This window comes from Nicotiana tomentosiformis, chromosome 8, assembly GCF_000390325.3.
Source record: "Nicotiana tomentosiformis chromosome 8, ASM39032v3, whole genome shotgun sequence".
NCBI classification, from domain to species: domain Eukaryota; kingdom Viridiplantae; phylum Streptophyta; class Magnoliopsida; order Solanales; family Solanaceae; genus Nicotiana; species Nicotiana tomentosiformis.
The window spans coordinates 53,907,012-53,915,374 of NC_090819.1; the positions used below are offsets into that span (position 1 = coordinate 53,907,012).

The 8,363-nt window shown below is 40.5% G+C and overlaps 1 long non-coding RNA gene across 1 annotated transcript; it reads right to left on the reverse strand.

Annotated features, from left to right (window-relative positions):
• Positions 1–1,055: 1,055 nt before the first annotated feature.
• LOC104118811 (uncharacterized) lies at positions 1,056–1,978 on the reverse strand. Its single transcript, XR_691316.4, has 2 exons — positions 1,710–1,978; positions 1,056–1,480 (listed from the first exon to the last, which is right to left on the reverse strand). It is a non-coding gene; the product is annotated as an uncharacterized lncRNA (long non-coding RNA).
• Between the last annotated feature and the right edge of the window lie 6,385 nt (positions 1,979–8,363).

Genomic DNA, 8,363 nt, shown 5'->3' on the forward strand with positions numbered 1-8,363 from the left:
GTACAGCTTTAAGCATCTTCCTAAGAGTGACCGAATTCCCTGTGAAAATGCTCCTTCGTAGAACCATTAATGACAGGGAGTTTATTACTTTCCATACTGAAAAGTTGCTTTATATTATTGTGCTTTTCAAATTTATGTTCTGTGCAACTCAATACAGGTTCTTTATACCCACAAAAAGAAATTGTATTCAACTCGCAATGCAAACTTATTTCTTATTGGAAAACTGGGAAGTTCGACAGTAAGATTGAGAAATTTTACTTTGTGATTCGCACAAGTATGATTAGTCATGTGAGGCTATTAACTATTTAACAACTAGTGATATTGTCCGCGCTTCGCGCGATCGTTAAAATTTTATTTATAAGATACTTTATTGATCTTTTTAGTAAATTGGTAAAGGTAGAAGAACAAATTTCATGTATGCATACACAAATTAATTTCTATGATAGATTAAATCATAAATATAAATACTTTTTTTGATTAATTAGCTCTAACGCTCCACACAACATATAACTAATTTCACGTTAACAATGATAACATCTACAATATTAATTTAAAACAAAGAAAATTCTCAAAGGAAAAAAAATATTTTGGCCATCCTACCAAACTCTCCCAGTTGTTTTGTTCCTCTTAGCAATACCAGACCATCTCAACCCTCTAGCTTTATATTCCTAAACTGATTAAACAACAAAAACTCCAGTATTTGGGAGTTATGAAGATTAAAGTATTAAAACTACAACAATATAAACTTTTCATATAAAATAGGAGTATTAATTAGCAACATATATTAAAAGTGAGAAAATATACTCTGATAAAACTATTAGAGATGGTTATCAACCATTTGATATACTGTATTTTCTTTGAACCAAAAAAAAAATATATATGTCGTACTTTCAATTCCTTGAAAGATGACAAACTAAACCAAAATATATATTTCATACACATAAAGACCAAATAACAAAACAATATTTTCAAATGCTCAACAATTTTTTTCCAACAATCAAAATAATACAGAGAGATCCTAAAAGATGCATTAAAAGAAAATAAATAGCACAATATGGAAATAAACAGAAACAATAATCTCATTGATACAAAAGGTTACCATAAAGGTTTTTGCTTGGCGATCAAATTTTAATCACAAATTTATGAATAAAGCTCCCACTTCCCTATTTAAAAGTACACTTATCCTATATCTTCCTCCACCAGCATACAAGATTTGGGAACAACATATTCATACTCTTAAATAACTATAAGGTTCTCAAGATAAAAAGAATGATGAAAAGATAGAGAAAATGACAACATAGAAATCATTTTCAGCAAGTAAATTATTAGCTAGGAAATTCCACAGAAGATATTGAAACTCCTGAGCAACTATCTTTGGTTGAAGAGTGAATGTAATAACAGATAATGTCCTCCCAAACAGTGATGATCTTCCAAGGCCGAGCAATCACTTTGTTTTGTTTTTAAGACGTCATTGAGATTCCTGACATCAAGTATTTTGATATGTCACTTTTTGTCTAGAATAAAGGAAGGCTATATAGAACTCACAAGCAAAACCATACGACTCCTTCTTTTCCGAAGGTCGTCTGTCTCAACCAAACATAATGAAAGTAGGGAAAAGTTACAATCCTTCATAGTAATAGAACAAAAAACGTGCAACTTGATCTCATCAGATACGATTAGATGCTTTGAAATGAAAGTTAACTTCTTACCTACATGTTCAAGAGTACTCCTGTACATAGTTTTGCTACCAGAAGTAGAAATTGCATAGAAGACCTGCCAGACCAAATTCTCCATTGAATGTAGATAAAAGGGCATACATTAGATATGTATCACAAACAGAGTCCTACTTTTTTGCTTGTCCTTCTCGATTCTTCTTTGTTCTCTACCTTTTTTTGTTTCTGATAAACTCTAAGACTTGTGTTGTTACTCAGACACATAACATAATTTTGGGTTGAGGGTGAAAAGAAGAAAGAATTCATGTTTGCAAATACGAGGCTACCTCCGATGCAACTCCCTTATCTCGATCAAACAGCAAAATTAGGTAGGCCCGATTTTGACCGTATATAGATAGTCCCCTCGTTTCTTGGAGTGTAACGAGAAGAAACAAACTGAGCCTTTGATTTAGTACCTCGATCAATTATGACATCAACATCGTGATGTAAGCGACAGAAGCGATTGAAGCGTCGCGTCTGCACAGTTCCAAGGTCATTAATTAACACCAGTTGATGGTCGGCCACTAGTGTTTTCAAACCGTCAAAGTGACTATTATAAATAGGCCACCTTCATAATCTTTTCAAACTTTACTTTCAAACTTCTAATCTTTAAAAGCTCTTCTATTTCTCTTCAGGTCCATCAACTTTGTCGGTTTCCGTTTGCCAATCTCTTATTAAAATGCAAATTCTGCCTTTTCCTTCCTTAAACCTCATATAGCAATGGCGAAAACATCAAAAATCGTTCCTCAAGAAGAAAAGGCCTCCTCATCGTGGTCGGCCGGTGGCAAAATACCGGTGGAGCCACGTATCGAAGAGTGCATCCCCGGGCCATGTGAACTTACTTCCGACATTAAAGTCGAAAAACCCTCTTTGGTTCCTCGCCGATGCGAGCCAATGTCTAGATACATCTGTTCGATATCCGAAGGCGATCTCGAGCAGGTGAAAAAGGACTGCCAGTGGGAGAATAAAGAGGTGGTGATTCCTACCCCCGAAGAGGACATCACCACTCATGTGAAAGGGTTCTTAAGGGTGTATACTTACCCTTTCACACCAGGTTCCGTCGATCCCGTCATAATCGACTTCTGCCGCCAATACGGGTAACCCTAGGCCAGATCTACCCCTCTTTTTGGCGTATTGTCATTTTGCTCAGATTATTCTCGAGCAAGATCGAGGGGATGTCTTTCACCCTTGATCATCTCATTAGGATGTACAGCCCCTGCCTTTATCGGGGCGGGCTGATAAGGTTTCAGCACCGGGCCACGAAGGTGCTATTCTCGAGCATAGATGAGGAAAAGGACCGAGGATGGATGTGCTGGTTTGTCCAGGTCAGGACCTTCGATTTAATCCCTGCCGAGAAGATGCCATTCCTCGAAGAATGGAACATGAAGCATAAGTAGAACTTCACCAATACCGTTAGATTACTTGTTATGCTTCGTTTACCTCTTCTCATCTATATTCTTCTTTATGGTGCAGCTTTTCTTTGGCTTCCTGGTGCAGTCCTGGACCTTGCAGGTTAGGTTCGACAACTGGTTTCAACCTCTTCGTATGTTGAGCGCTCGTGGCGTGATTTGGCCAAGGGTCGATGGGAGGCCAAAAATCATGGTAAGTTCCCCTGTCTGTGTTTGATGCTTTCCCGTGGTATACTTCCTTTTAATTTGATTTCTTCTCATGCAGGTCTTGGAGATAATGTTGTTATGAGGCCGCCTCCCCTCGGGGAAGAGGAGGTCCCGAAGCCGACCGAAGATAAGAAAAGGAGAAAGGCCTCGCCACCAGATACCCTAAGGCCCAAGAAAAGCAGGGCTCGAAAGTCGAAGGCTGATCTCACCGTTCAGCCTGCCGATGTAGTCCAAATGTGTAACGACCTGGCCGGTCGTTTTGAGAATTTAAGTCTCGTCCGGCGGCATAAGGCCCTGAGCAGCTTCGTATTATGTGTATTGACTTGTGTGCGTTGGTTGAATTTAATTACCGGATGATTCGGAGTGATTTGGGACACTTAGTCCCTAAAACGGAAGCTTAAGTCTTAGGATTTTGACTGTAGTCAGAACTGTGTGAAGACGACACTTAGTCCCTAAAAGGAGTTTCGTCGGTTCCGTTAGCTCCGTTGGGTGATTTCAGACTTAGGAGCATGTTCGGACTGTGAATATGAGGTCTGTAGCTAATTTAGGCTTGAAATGGCGAAAGCCGAATTTTTGGAGATTTGGACCGGAAGTGGACTTTTTGATATCGGGGTCGGAATGTGATTCCAAGAGTTGGAACAGCTCCGTTATGTTATTTGGGACTTGCCTGCAAAATTTGACGTCATTCCGGGTTGATTTGATAGGTTTCGGCACGGGTTTTAGAAGTTAGAAGATTGGAAAGTTTATAAGTTCGATTCATGATGTGATTCATAGTTTCGACGTTGTTTGATGTGATTTGAGAACTCGAGTGAGTCCGTGTTAGGTTATGGAACTTGTTTGTGTGTTTAGATGGGGTCCCGGGGGCCTCGGGTGTGTTTCGGATGGGCCTCGGGCCAATTATTTCTATTTTTGGATTGTTGGTTTCTGGTGTCTGGTGTTCTCTTTCGCGATCGCGTAGCTCCAGTAGCGATCGCGTAGTGTTCTATTGATCTGCCCTATTTTTTCTTCATCGCGTTCGCATAGTACCTCTCGTGATCGTGAAGGTATGTTTTCTTCTACTTCCCGTTCGCATCTATTCCCTCGCATTCGCGTAGTAGAAATTATGAGCTGGGGGCTGTTGGCTATTTCTTCTTCGCGTTCGCATCATTTGCCCGCGTTCACGTAAGCTCCTGCCCATTGTTCATCGCGTTCGCTTCCCTTCACTCGCGATCGCGAAGGGTCTTTCTTGGCAACCTCAATTCTCTTCTCCACAATCGTGACCCAATCTCCGAGATCGCGATGCACAAACACCTGGGCAGAATATAAAGTCCTCTATTCCGAGGGTTTGCTATTTTCACCATTTTTGGAGTTCTAGATCTCGGTTTTGAGCGATTCTTTGTGGGTTTTTCAAGAAAATCGATTGGGTAAGTGTTCATCACCAAGAATTTAATATATTCCATGATTTTTATCTTTATTTCATCATTTAATTTGTGTTTTGAGTTGAGGAAAATGGTGATTTTTGAAAAACAATTTCAAAATAAAAAATCATGATTTGAGGGACGAAATGGTATCGGAATTTGATGATTTTTGTATGGTTGGACTCATATCGGAATGAGTGTTTGGGTTTTGTGAAATTTGTCGGGTTCCGAGATGTGGGCCCGTGGGTCGACTTTTGGACCGATTTTTAGATTTTTATAAAGATTGAGGCTTTATGATCCGGAATAGTCTCTTATGAATTTTATTTATGCTTTGAAGTTATTTTGATTAGATTTGAGCCGTCCGGAGGCCATTTCACCTGAGAAGTTCATTTTTGAGTATCGGTCTGTCTTCTTTGAAGTAAGTATCTTGTCTAACCTTGTGTGGGGGATTTTCCCTTAGACTTTGAGTCTTCTATGTTGACTGTAATCTGTGTACGCGAGGTGGCGAGTGCGTGCTCGGAATTATTAGTTGAAAGTTGGCCTTTTAGGGTTCTTAGGTCCTTATATTCACTGAGTATGAAATTGTTCTTGATATGATTAAGTTTCTATTTACTAGTTTTACCTCTACATGCTTTAATTAGAATTAATTGCTTTTAGGATTGACTCTTACGGCCTATTTGACTCTTATCTGACTTAACTGAAGATTTTACCTCTTCTATTGTCATGCTATCTTTTCATATCTACTTATCTTTATTTGGAATTATTATTATCTCATCCTATAATGGTTCAGTCTTAATTGAGGTTATGATTATCTTTAAGCTGCTTATCCTTAATTGAATTATTTAATATCCTTCATAATTTCTCAACATTAAAAGAAGTTTAGATATCCTATATCTTAGTCGACTTGTCTTTATTTGGAATTATTTGACTCGTGTTAGCTTCCTTGTTGCTGAATTGTATATTGTAGGATCGTTGCTACATATTAGTTTTCCCTTGTTGAGCTGTTCTCTTTACGCCTAGCATTTTTTTACTGTGGTTATTCCTTGTGAATTGGTTCTAACTTTTCTTTGTGAATTAAAGTTCTTGAGTTGATTTACTTGTCATACTTTGTATGTATTATTGCCATTGTTGCTGTTGTACTTGTTGTGGTGATCCACGAGGTTTCTGCCGTGCAATTGTTATTATTGTGATGCACGAGGTTTCTGCCGTGCGATTGTTGTTATTTGGTTGCACGAGGTTTTTGCCAAGCTATTGTTACTATTGATATTTGTACATGCGGTGCGACAAGGTGGGATATATATGTATATGTGGGTTGCGCATGTGGCGAGACAAGGTGGAAATGTTATTTTGCACGTGTGGCGAGACAAGGCGGGCATTTATGTTACTATTGCACACGTGGCGAGACAAGGTGGGCTGTGTCAGGGATTGATTTGTGATGATTTGTGGCCTGGGGGCATTCTTATTGTGATATTTGTGTAGTGGTATACGTACCTGTGTGAGCTTTATCTTGTGAAATCTGTGAGAAACTATTCTACGTGTTGTCCGTTCTTTTTCCTTATGCTTATTTGCTAATATGGACTATGTTAGTACACTTGAACAAGCATACACGTAGTTAAGCACTCTTATCGGATAAGAGGTGTTCTTGATATTGTTAAGCATCGGTTCTCACCCTTGTTTACTTGCCTTCTATGTGAGAATGGATCTATTGGCACGTGAGTCACCAGTGCGGTTATGAGGTGTTATGAGGGTACAGGATACGAAGTGTTAGGGCTCAGGTATTGAGACTCGTGAGTTGTGATTGTCCGAGGTCCCGTACCTCGTGGAGTCGTTGACTAAAAGCTGATGTAAAAGCGGTTGTAGTTGCTGAGTTATTACCTCACTGTATTTGTGATTCCGGATTTAGGTTGTGTCCCATTCACTTTGTTTGTATCATTTTCATGATATCCCGCTGATACTTGTTGTTTCCTTCCTTATTGCCATTACTGTATTGTGAGCCATATTACATAGTCCTTATGTAGACATCATTCTTCTGTTGTTCATATGCTTATACCTGTTCAGTTTATTAGACCAGTAGGTGTCTTGACTGTTCCTCGTCACTACTCCACCGAGGTTAGTCTTGATACTTACTGGGCACTGCTGTGGTGTGCTCATTCTACACTTCTGCACATTTTTGTGTAGACCCAGGTACTTGTTCGTTAGCTAGCTGTATGGACTGTTATTGTGGAGACTCAAGGTAAACCTGCTGCTGCGTTCGCAGGCTTTGGAGTCATCTTCAAGTTTTCATTTTGCATTGTTTATTCCTATTTCTGGACAGTTGTATTTAGATGTTTTCTAGCAAATACTCTGTAGAGATTATGACTTGTACTACCAGATTTTGGTAATTGTATATTTTAAGAGATTTCTATTTCAAATTGTTAGATGTTATTTAAATAATGTTGTTGTTTCAATTAATGTTAGGCTTACCTAGTCCCTAAGACTAGGTGCCATCACGATACCCAAACAGAGGGGAAATTAGGACGTGATAAGTTGGTATCAGAGCTCTAGGTTCTTAGGTGCTACGAGTCATAAGCAAGTTTAGTAGAGTCTTGCGGATCGGTACGGAGACATTTGTACTTATCTTCAAGAGGCTACGAAATTATTAGGACAATCTCACTTCTTTCATTCCTATCGTGTGAGTTCATTGATCTCGAAGTTTGAACTTTTATCATTCTATTCTCTCACAGATGGTGAGGTCACGAGCTGTAGTTCCTGATGACGTTACCCCCGGAGCAGATGTCGCTAGGGGCAGAGGCAGAGGCCGACGAGGAGCACGTGCCGCAACTAGGGCACCTACCAGAGCAGCAGTTGAGGAGCCGCCAGTAGTTCCAGTTGGGCAGGGGAGGGGGGGTAGGTACCAGAGGCGCTTGCTGTTACCCTCAGACTTCAGGAGACCTTCGCACAGTTCTTGAGCAAGTTTGGTACATTCGCTCAGGCGGGGTTGATTCCGGTTGCACCAGCTACTTCACAAATAAGGGGAGGAACCCAGACTCCTGCCGCCCACACCCTAGAGCAGCGAGTTCATGTTGGACAGGTTGCAGGTGTCATGGCGACACAGCCTGTGGTTCCAGTTCAGCCCGTGGTCAGGGAAGCAACATCTGAGGAAGAGCAGCTTAGACTTGCAAGGTTCAAGAAATATGACCCTCCTACATTCAGTGGTTTGGCTTCAGAGAGTGCACAGGGTTTTTTGGAGGAGTGTCACCGCATTCTCCGTACTATGGGTATTGTGGAGACGAGCGGGGTTGCTTTTACTACGTTCCAGCTCAGGGGAGCAGCTTATCAGTGGTGGTGGGCATATGAGTTGGGTAGCCCAGCCGAGTTAGCTTCACTTACGTAGGTTCAGTTTTAGAGATGTTCCTGAGAGAGTTTGTACCTCAGTCCCTTCGACATGCATGGCGAGCAGAGTTTGAGCGGCTGCGCCAGGGCACTATGTTAGTATCAGAGTGTGCTGTTAGATTCAGTGATTTGGCAAGACATGCATCTACTTTGGTCGCCACATTTAGAGAGAGTGTCCGTAGATTCATTGAGGGACTCAGGCATGATATTCGGTTCAGCATGGCTCGGGAGTTAGAGTCAGATGTTTCATTTCAGTAGGTGGTAGG